The following is an 11,556-nucleotide window of genomic DNA, read 5'->3' as shown; positions in this document are numbered from 1 at the left end:
TGTCACTTTTTTACAATACTAATTTACATTCCCATTCTAGCCATCAAATCTCTTCCCAGTAAATTACAATCACAATTAGGAACAAACAAGAATTCATGCAGTTCAAATCTGTCCCCCACATTTATTAACAGCGGTTGAATAAAATGCACTCGCTCATCCTTCCCGCTTACTCCTTGAATAACCAAGGATCTTTTCGACAATTTCCCCCCCTTAGGTATAAAATTTAAGGTGGATGGAGAGGTCCCTGTGTCTACCAGAAAACACACCTCCTCTCGATCCGGACCCATCTTAAAAGTTATCAAGGGCTCCTGAGTGGTGGGTCCTTGGTATAATAGGAGCCCCTGACACCCCTAACAATCCATTTCCATTATCCTCTGGACTTCCTCCTCCTGAGGGTCCAGTTGTTTCTGCAGACACTCGTTTTTCCAATGCCCTTCTGCCCTGCAGACAGCACACTGGTTCTTCCCCAGCCGCTGTTTGGGTCGGCTGTCCCCTGCCGAGGAGGGAATCCCTCTGCCCCTTCCTTGTGGCCGACCCCGTCCCCTCTGTCCCTGGGGACCCCTTGGACCCTGCGGTTTATTCCTCTGGGGCTGCAAAAACTCTGCCATCATCTTTGCTTTAGCTTCTGCCTTTTCCTCATCCCTTCTTACATATATCTGCTGTGTTTTTCTAACCAATTCCTCTAGAGACTTATTTTGTCACTCTTCATCTTTTTGTACTCCTTTCCTTATATCAGGCCAGGCTTTAGTAACAAATTGTACTTTAAGCAATGTGTTGAAGGTTGGCCCTTCAGGATCCATCCCCCCGTGCTTCCTCAAGGTATCCCTAATCCTCTCCAACCAATGAGGGCTTTCCTGTTTCTCCTGTTGTAACGACAGAGCCTTAGCTATGTTGTTCGTTCTGGGAGCCGCTGACTTGATTGCCCTGATCAAATAAGCACGGCAATCACGGTGAGCCAGACTGGCCTGGTTATTTGGGTCCCACTGGGGGTCTGCCTGGGGGATGGCATCACCCACTGTAGGTGCATTGGGTCCAGCCCCCCCTGCTGCTTGTGGGTGTTCATCCTCCCACAGCTGCCGAGCTTTCTGCAAAATCATTCGTTTCTCTGATTGCCCAAACAAAATTCCCAAAAGAAAATCCCAATCCTTTCACGTATAATCCGCATTTCCCAAATATTTCTCTATCTTTTCCCCCACCCCTATGGCAACATATAAATATATTTTTTTTCAACCCTCTTATATCCTGGGTAGTGAGTGGTACAATTACAAACCCAAATCCTCCCCCTTGACCCCCCAAAGGAACTTGACAGAGTGGCATCTGGTGTACCCCTGTCTCTTGGGGGGCTTCTGATGCCCTAAACTGAGTTCCTCTTCTAGTTCTGGGGGGTGATACAACATGCTGCTCCCCTCCCCCTACACCATCACCCTTCTCAGGTGAGGCTGTAGGAATAACATTTCCCTGATCCCCTTGCTCTGAAAGTTGAGGATACAGACGACCTGCAGGTGGCTCTGGGTCAGCTAGCAACACTGGAGGACAAGACGGGGGAAGGAGCTGAAAAACATCCCAATCCTCACCACTTTCCTCTTCCTCCTCTTTTTTCTTAACACATACATTTCTCTTGTTTCTTGTCTGACCCATATTAATCCACATTCCCTTTCAATCCATCCTTTCCAATTCTCCTCTAAGTACCTTCACAAAATTCAACACAAATGAATTTTCTCTGTTCCATAAGGTGGCCATATAAGTCCCCTTGCCAACTTATACTCTGGCCACACAAAATAACAATATTTTACCATTATTTCCATAGTTACTTCTGGGTGAATATACAATCTCTCCCAAGACCTCAGCATTCTCCCCAAGGGACTCTCCGGGGGTATTATGGGATCGTCATCCCTTTTTCCAGGGCCCCTTCCCGGCTTCACCTTTCCAACCCTCTCTGGGTGCCCCGTTTTACCTGTGCTACCCTCCATGGATGCCCTCTCAGGTGTACCTGTGCTACCCTCCATGGGTGCCCTCCCAGGTTTGCTCCCCGAAGATCCCATTTTACTCACCGGTGAGATTTTCAGTGGTCCTTCCCTGCGGACTCTTCACGGACCCCCCTGGTCCGCCACTCGTCTGTCTCCTGGACAGTCTCGGGAACCCAATGGATCGCCCGGTACCGGCCGGCACCAAGGGGAGCTGATCACCCAAACTGGGTGAGGCGCCTTCAGCTCCACTCGCTGCCCCGGACGGTGGAAAGATCCCGGACGAGCCCCCAAAATTGTCAGGAAAATTAATCCACAAACACCAGAGGTTTATGTCCAAAAAGGAGACAGAGGAGTCCTTTTTGCTTTATTCGAATAAAGGGAGAGGCCATGGGACATTCCCCTGGGATCTCTCAAATTTTTGGAGGACGCAGCCTCCTTTTTATCCTATTTTCCCGGCCGCATTTCCCTCTCTCTTTCCCCATTGGCTGAGGTACTTGAGAGGCACAGACTTCTCGGAACGCCTGATACCTGAAATTCCCCTCTAATGTATAACCCTCCCCTTTCCTTTTTATTTTTTATATAATTCATAGTTTCCCCTCCCCCCTTGCTTCTTTCATCTTTTGATATCCAATTTGATTTATCAGCAGCCCTACAGTTTGTTTGTAAAGGCAAACATCTTTTTCCATTCATCAATCAGTGGAATCCATCCCATTGTTTCTTTTATCTCTCAGTGCTAGCCTTATCTACAGGCAGATCCAGAGCTCATTTTTAAAGACAAATTCAACATTCCTCTCAGCCCAGAGGAGAATCTAGCACAAAATATTCTCCCTGTGTACTGCACGACAAAAAATATTCAGGGGAAAATACTGTGGCATCTGAGGCTTGTGGAACTCCCAGAATACTGAGCCTGCACAGGAGGCAAACAGCCCTGGCAGTGCCTGAGGGGACTTCTCCTCACAGACTCCTCTCAAAGTGTGTCACTTCAGCAGGGGAAGGCTTTCAAACCTTTGCCTTTCCTTCCTCCTGTGCTAAAATTTAAGGCTCCTCCTGAGAAAATACTGACCTACAAATAGTTCTCCATTCCTCAACAAAGCTACTCAGGTGCTCAACTTAAGAAAGAGCAAAACAAAAGGTATTCAGTAATTTCCCATCAAGGCCTATTTGCAGGGAAACCCCATCATATGGGACCGAATATTTATTGACACCAGTTCACTCAAAAGAAACCCAACTCTGTATTAAGCAGCGTTTTAAACGAACTTGAATTCTTTTTCCTCACATATCAACTGGACTGGTTTGTTCCTTTTTTGTCCTAGAGAGAATATTAGAACGATTTGCTCTTGACAGGACTCCTTGGGTGGTCCCCAGCGCTGGCTCCTCACCACGCCTTACCTGGGCTGTTAACGCAGCCTGTCAGCACCACCTGACTTTGGCAGCCTGTTCAGGCCTCGGGCACGGCTGGTGCCACGGTCCCCTCTGGTGCCACGGTCCCCTCTGGCTCCTGGCGTGTCCCTGCTGCTGGAGGAGCCCTGCTCGTGCTGCTGCCTGCGTTCAACAACCCCGGTCCTGCTCCCCAGGCAAAGAGAGACCAAAATCACTGCTTTGGGCAGCTCGTTTGAACGAGTTGAACACTTACTCATCTCTAACACAGACCTCTTAACACCCACACACCAACACCTGGAAGTCACCTCATCTACAGAGGTGAGGAAGCCTGAGAGAACAGAAGGTCGACGTTCAAGCACATTTGTGGGACACATATTGAGAAAGTAAGAAAATTACAGCCTGAATAATATTCCAGGCTGGAGCTTTTCAGCTCTGTTCCCAGCCGATAAGCTGGTCCAGCTCAAGGCTAGGGAGAATTTCTCCCAGGCTGATAATTTGGTCAAAATAAAAAGGAATTAGTAACAAAGATAGAACAGCTGTTGTGATGTGTGACCAGGCCCTGGGAATGGGGTGTCTTCTCTCTGAACCAATCACCTTTTTTCTACTCTGGGAATTACGAGTCATGCTATAAACCGAGTGTATTTCTGAATAAACTTGTCTCTTTCTTCCTGTCATGAAAGATGACCATGTAGCTGTGCATCTTATTTCCGCCGCACTTAAAGGGTTAAAACCCGATTCCACGGCTACACACATTGGGTTTTTAATTTAGTGGAAGCGCTCACTCGTTCACAAGCCTTACTTGTCAAACTGGATTGTGCGATGCTATTGTCTTGCTTGTGTCAGAGAGAAACCAGGGAGAAATCAGCTAAGAAATGAGAATCACACTTGGGGCTCGGGCTTGGCACACAAAGGGAGCAGGGCGGCACCTGCCCGCTTTGCCCGAGTCCCTGCTCCTGCCGGACAAAGGCGGACGCGGCTCCGTGCGGGGCGAGCCGGGCGCTCCGTGCCGGGGCCGGGGCCGAGCGCTCGGGCGGGCGGCGCTCAGGATGCTCGGGCAGCGCCGCGGGCCGGGCGGGCGCGATGGAGCCGCCTGAGGGCTGGGACCCCTCCGGGCGGCCGGCCCGGCGCACGCAGTGGCTGCTCAGCGCCCTCGCCCACCGCTACGGGCTGGAGCGCGGCGTGGAGAACGAGATGGTCGTGCTGGCCAGCGGCCCGGAGCAGTCCCTGCAGGAGATCTTCCAGCAGCGGGACTGCGCCGGGCCGGGCCGCATCCCCGGCGAGGAGTCCCGCACGCTGTGCCTGGCGCTGGGGCCGGAGGAGGCGGCGGAGCCCGAGGAGTGCGCGGGGCTGTGGGACGGGCTCTGGGCCGAGCTCACCTTCCGCCAGCTCCACGCGCGGCTCTGCGGCCACTTCAGCACCCGCGCGGGGCCGCGGCTGCCGCTGGGCCGGGAGGGCGAGCACATCGAGAGCCACATCCGCCCGCGCAGCCCCCGCCGAGCCCGAGCGGCGGCCGCCGGGGCCCTGCTCCCGAGAGCGCTGCGAGGAGATGGTGGCGCTGGAGCGGGCCGAGGAGCGCATGGCCGAGCTGCAGCAGGAGAAGGGCAGCCTGCGGCAGCTGCTGGAGGACGTGCGGGCCGCCCTGCAGAGCAGCGATGCGCGGTGCCCGGCGCTGCGGCTGAGTCCGGGCCGGCTTCTGCACCGCGCTCCCGGCGGCGGCTCGGGTGGCCCCGAGCGCTTCAGGAGAGATGCTGCTCTCGGAAAGTCAGTGTTTAGAACCCCTCCACCTCCGGACTGAGACCGAAGTTGCTCGTTCATCCTCGGCATTAACTTTCCAGCAAAGTTTAGTTACAAGGCAGGCTTTTAGGAGAAATGTATGGCATCGGTGTGCCATTAAATATGTTTGTGATGAGCACTGTTCAAAGTGTAGGGGAATACAGCTTAACAAACCCACGTGTACAATGCTGCTGCTGCTTCTCCTGCACGTGCAGCCAGGATGTGCTGACAACTGATGCTGGGTATGCACTGCTGCAGGGTTTTTCCTGAAGTAAGAAAGAACTTGGGGATTGTTACCTGCACAAGCACATGCAGTGCCTCAGTCATAAGTGCCTCAGAAATATCAGAAGTGTGTCTTCTTCAGAGTGTGGTCACAAGGGTTCAGAGTTGGAGCCAGTTCTGCGGGCAGGCTGATGAATAGTCTGGGGCTCCTCTGCAGAGCCCCATTCATTCTGGGGCTGCTTTCTGCTGGTTCTGCTGGACTGGCTCAAGTGAAACACATACCCAATTAACAGCAGTTAAATTACTCTGGCATGAAACAGTGGGGAACAGGCAGAGCAGTGAAGGGCAGCATGGACCAGTTGTTCTGGCAGCTCTGACGAGGTCTGGTTTGATACAGCACTCACAGAACTCTGCTCCACCTGTGACACTTCCACTTGCAGTAGATGACTGTTCCTCTTCACAATATCCAGCAAGGCAGGTCAAAGACACTTTTACCATTTTCATCTTCAAAAGGGAGAAGAAATCAGCAGCAAACATGAAGTAACCGGTCAGAGGTCCCAGGAAGAAACAAAAGAACAAAGAGTGGTGGATAAAAACAAATGGAGCAGTGATACTTATCTCTGTGGGAGATATCCTCTGCTAATGGGCCATCTGTTAAAACCAGGTGGGGCAGTGTTCTTTATCTTTTCCACAACCCATCCTTCCTCCAGGAAGATATCTTCTGTTCATGGGCCATTGAGTGCCACTGCATGACTGATAAAATTCCATCATCCCATTGGGAGATGCTCCAGCCAGGGGGAGGAGCCAAGCCTTTCCTACCTAGATAAAATCTGAGATTGGGAACACCAAGGCAGCCCTTCCCCACTGGTTTCCAGAGGACAAGAGCTACCAGACCTTTCTACAGCATCACTACTACAACAAGACCACTTCATCTGGACTGCTACCACCACCCTAACTAGCGGGGTGTCAGGTTGTATTCTGATTCTGTCAGTTGTTTTCTTTTGTACTATTGCATGTATTTTTTTTCTCTTATCTTTTTTCCTATAGAATTGTATTTCTGACTGATTCTCTCATTGGTTTTGCTTTCAAACCAGCACATGTCTGGAGGGGATTTTGGCTGAAGCTTGTTATTTGGGGAGTTTTTGATCTGTGTCTTAAAGTTTGGAGGATTTGAAGCAGGAATCTTGGTGTTTGGGAGGTTATTACAGACACAAGATGACTACCAGAGATGAACTTGGGCAAGGAGGAACACCCAGTTTATGGAGCTCTCTTCTTGTTATTTCCCCCTAAACCAGGAATTTTCATTCCTCAGGTGTGCAGGGATGGAGGAGGCAGAAAAGCCCTGGATATCTCTCACGAGGAGGGGCTGCAAACCCAGCCCAGGAAGCTGCGAGGAGGAAAGACCCTCCCTGAGCCGGGAAGGCGGCCGGAGATCCAGGCAGAGCTCAGAGCTGGTGGAGAAGCCTCCTGGAGGGGAGAAGCCCCACAAGTGCTTGGAATGTGGGAAGGGTTTCAACTACAGGTCCCAGCTGATCCTACACCAGAGGATCCACACTGGGGAGAAGCCCTATGAGTGTGGGGAATGTGGGAAGGGCTTCAGGAACAGCTCCAACCTGATCCAGCACCAGGTGATCCACACAGGGGAACGGCCCTACACCTGCTTGGAATGTGGGAAGAGCTTTGGATGGAGCTCTGACCTGAGAAAACACCAGCGCATCCACACTGGGGAGAGGCCCTACGAGTGTCCCAAGTGTGGAAAGAGGTTTCACACCAGCTCCAATCTCCTCCTACATGAGCGGATTCACACAGAGGAGAGGCCCTTCCGCTGCCCCGACTGCGGGAAGGGATTCAACCGCAACGACAACCTCATCAGGCACCGGCGCATCCACACTGGGGAGAGGCCCTACGAGTGTCCTGAGTGTGGGAAGAGCTTCTCCAGGATCTCTCACTTGACCCGACACCAACGGAGTCACCACTAAGGGAAGCCCTGTGAGTGCCCCGAGTATGGGAAGAGCTTTGTGCTCTGCTCCAGCTGCATCCCCAATGGGAGGATTTGTGTTGGATGATCCCCAGTGACCCCCGTTGGGCAGAGCCCTGGTGATCTTTGGTCCTGGTGATCCGTGTTGGGAAGACAGCTGGCTGAGGGGTTTCTGCATCATCCTGTCTCCCTGTGGGCACCTGGATGAACACAGGGGCAGGAACGTCCATCAGGGCCCAAACTGACATTGGGAATTCTTTGAGGAGAGCAGATTTGTTGACTTTCAAGCTCAGAAAATATTCTGTGTTCAATCCTATCTCCTGGTGGTATCCAGGAATATCCAGGAATGGTCTTGGAGACCTTTTCCAACCTCACTAATTCCCGGATTTTCATTTCCTATTGCCCAAGGTTGTCTTCCGCAGCCAAATGGTGATGAACTGAGGCAAAGACCAAGATTTTGGAGACAGTGGGATGGAAAGTCCTCCAAAAAATGTTTTTCCCTCCCACTCAAGCACATTGGTCCTCAGCTCACACAGACACTGAAATCTTTTTCTTTTAGCCTAGATTTGCTTTTCATTTCTCTTCATCCTTTTAAAACAACCAACACGGGTGAAAATAAAGACACTGAACTGAGACATGGGTGTGGATATGGAGGGACAAAGACATGGTGGGGCACAGACATGGAGAGTTGAATCATGGTTTTAAAGAGTTAAGATTTTTGCTAAGGGTAGAAGGAGTTTCCATGGCCAAGATGTAAGTTAGGTAGGTAATTACTTGATGCTTAGGCAAGAGCTAATTGGTATAATTATCTGCTATTATGAACTTAGGTATAGAAGAACCTAAATAATAAATAAAATAATAAACCATTAATCATGAAGCACGAGGCCTTGGATCGTGCCAGAGGGTCACAGAGACCTGATGAAGACTCTCCTGACTTCATCCATCGAGACCACTGACCCATTTCGAGACCACCGACCCAATTCAAGAGAAGAACTGTGCACACGTGAAGGACGAATGGGCTCATTTTAATATGGGATGGGGATGGGAGGTGCTGGGGTTATGCACATGTATTGTATGTAAGATCTTGGGCAATAAATAGAGGGCAAAGAACCTTGTTCGGGGCGGTCACGCCTTTGGGAGGTGACTCCCGTGCCGGTGAATAAACACACCACTTTGTAACTTTAATTAGTTACAGCGCCTTTGTCCGTGATTATTCCGGTTTTTAATGATTCAGGGGGACAAACTGCGGTCACGTGGGGACACTGCAGGGACATCGTAGTGACCCAAAACAGGACAGGCGACCTCAGGGTGGCCCTGATGTCCCCAAGGCAAGGACACCAAGGTCCCCAGTGTCCCTCGGGGTGACAGTACAACCCCGTGTCCCCACCATGTCCCTGCATCCCGGGCTGCCTCCAGCTTTCACATCACCTCCTTGTGTCCCTCCACCGATGTCCCCAAGACCCCCACGATGTCCCCGAGGGCCCGGCCAGCTCTGGGGAACCCCTGTCACCATGTCCCCCACATGCCACCACCATGTCCTGGTTAACAAAGTTCACCAAGGTCCCCAGGTGCCATGTCACCGTGTCCAGCCACCCCTGGACATTGCGGTGACCTTGCCGCAGTGGCCTCAGCACTGGCCCTGGCCATCGCCACCCACTGGGCATGGTCACGCAGGCGCTGGGCCACGGCCCAGTGCTCATGGGCGGTGGTGGCCAGGTGTCACCACGATGTCACGGAGGCCTGCAGGATCACCTGGCAGGACACGGCCACCGTGCCCAGGGCCAGAAGCAGGTGACTGTCCTTGGCCACCCCCAGGGCAGAGCGCTCTGAGTCCAGGGACACTGCGGGGACATGGGGACACCGCACAGGTGGCACCAGGGACACAGCAGCAGGGCAACCAGCACAGTGGCACATGAGCAGTGGCACCAGGGACACCCCAGAGCCACCAGCCCAGTGTCCCTAGTTCCATCCCAGTGCCACCAATTCTATCCCACTGTCACCAACCCAGTGTCACCAACCCAGTGCCACCAAGCCACTCCCACCCCAGTGTCCCCAGTTCTGTCTCAGTGTCACCAGCCCAGTGCTCCCAGTTCCTTCCCAGTGGTCCTAGTGCCAGCCCAGTGTCACTGCCCCATTGCCACCATACCAATATCACCATCCCAGTGCTCCCAGTTCCCTCCCAGTGTCTCCAGTCCCATCCCAATGTCCCCCATCCTGTCCCAGAGTCCCTGTCCCAGTGCTCCTAGTTGTGTCCCAGTGCCACCAGTTGTGTCCCAGTGTCACCATCCCAGTGCTCCCAGTTCAATCCCAGTGTCCCCAGTTCCTTCCCAGTGCCACCACCCCATTGTCCCCATACCAATGTCACCATCTCAATGTCTCCAAACCAGTTCCCTCCCAGTGCTCCCAGTGCCAGCCCAGTGTCCCCCATCCTGTTCCAGTGTTTTTGTCTCTGTGCTCACAGTTATGTCCCAGTGCCACTGCCCCATTGTCACAATACCAGTGTCACCAACCCAGTGCCACCAGTTCTGTCACCACCCAAGTGCCACCAACCTGGTGTCACTAACCCAGTTCCAGCCCAGTGTCCCCAGTCCTATCCCAGTGCCACCAGTCCTGTCCCAGTACCACATCCCCAGGGTCCCCATACCAATGTCATCACCAGCCCAGTGTCCCCAGTGCCATCCCAGTGTCCCCCATCCTGTCCCAGTGTTCTTGTCCCAGTTCTCCCAGTTGTGTCCCCGTGCCAGCCCAGTGCCACCCTGTCATTGACCCATACCAGTGTCACCAGTCCAGTGCCACCAGTCCTGTTCTAGTGCCACTAGTCCAGTGCTCTCAGTGTCACCATCCCAGTGTCCCCAGTTCCATCCCAGTGCCACCAGTTCTGTCCCAGTGTCACCAATCCAGTGTCACTGGTCCTGTCCCAGTGCCCCCAGTGCCATCCCGCTGTCACCACCCCAGTGTCACCTGTCCCTTCCTAATGTCCCCATCCCAACGTCCCCTCCCAGTGTTCCCAGTTCCATCCCAGCGTCCGCAGTGCCATCTCAGCGTCACCAGTTGTCACGATCCGCTATTAATGCAGAGCGGGGGTCCTGATGTTTCTTTTGATCTCAAAGGTGCAAACAGGCAAAATGCAGGGGACAAAATCAGTTTATTCAACAACAGAAAATCAGTTTAATCAACAACAGCAATGCATTTCATCAAATGCCAACAATTCAGTTACGGTAAAGGGGAGAGGTACAGGATAGGGAAAGGGGAAGGAAAGGAAGGGATGGGAGAATAGCTACCAACAGACGAGATGGGCGTCCTCACGGGTCATCCAATAGACAAGTCTTCGTCCGTGGGGAGATCTCAGGGGTCTTCTCCAGGGGGTCTTCATCAGTGGAGAGATCTCAAAGGGTCCTTTCCAGAGGGTCGCTCTTTTATAGTCCTTCTCCAAAGTGAGTGGCCTCTGGCGAAAAGGTGGGAAGATTTATGGACCATTGTGTGGTGCTGCAGGAGACAGGTACGGACAAGCAGTCCTCAGTTGATGCAACACAACCTCTGGTTGGTGCCACGACAGCACGGTCCAGTGAACACAACACACCAGCACACAGTCATGAGCATCCACCTGGCCCGGCCAGTAAACCATTGTCCAGAGTCAGCCTGGGTGGGGTCCTCGAGGTCTCCTTGCGACGGTCGGGAGGCAAAATCGAGGGGAACTTCGGACCGACCCTTACAGACATCGCTCTTGCCATGGTGGCAGCAGCTCTGTGGGTCCCGAGCTCAGTGTCAGGGGAGTCTTGGCCACACAGCACAGTGGCCTGGACAGCTCTGGGGACCCGGGCTGATCACCAGTGCTGCCACTTCCCACTGCTCCTCGCCTGCAGCAGCCAGTGGCCGTGCTCCAGCAGGGCCTCCTTGTCCCTCCTTGTCCCTGGCCAAAGCAGCCTGGGCACCTCGGGGCTGTCCCCACCATCCTGCTGAGGCCAGGCCTCGAGGGCTTCTGCCACAGGCACCAGAGACGCGTCGGGGAAGCGCCAGAGCAGCCGGCTGGCAGGAAGAAGGTGGCTGTCTGGGGGCTGCTTATGGCCTCTGCCACCCAGTTCCTCAGGGCTTCCCACCAACCCATCCACACAAGTCCTCCTGGCCCATCACAGCCTCCCGCCACCCAGCGCCACACGCATCCCCCTCACGCCTTCCCACTGCCTTCTCCGGGCAGGCCTTGGCAGCACCGCAGCCCTTCATGGCCTCCCACTGTCC

Source organism: Sturnus vulgaris, unplaced genomic scaffold (genome assembly GCF_052056855.1).
Source record: "Sturnus vulgaris isolate bStuVul1 unplaced genomic scaffold, bStuVul1.hap1 Scaffold_195, whole genome shotgun sequence".
Lineage (NCBI taxonomy): Eukaryota > Metazoa > Chordata > Aves > Passeriformes > Sturnidae > Sturnus > Sturnus vulgaris.
The sequence above is the reverse complement of the archived record's forward strand: the minus strand, read 5'-3'. Positions refer to the sequence as shown.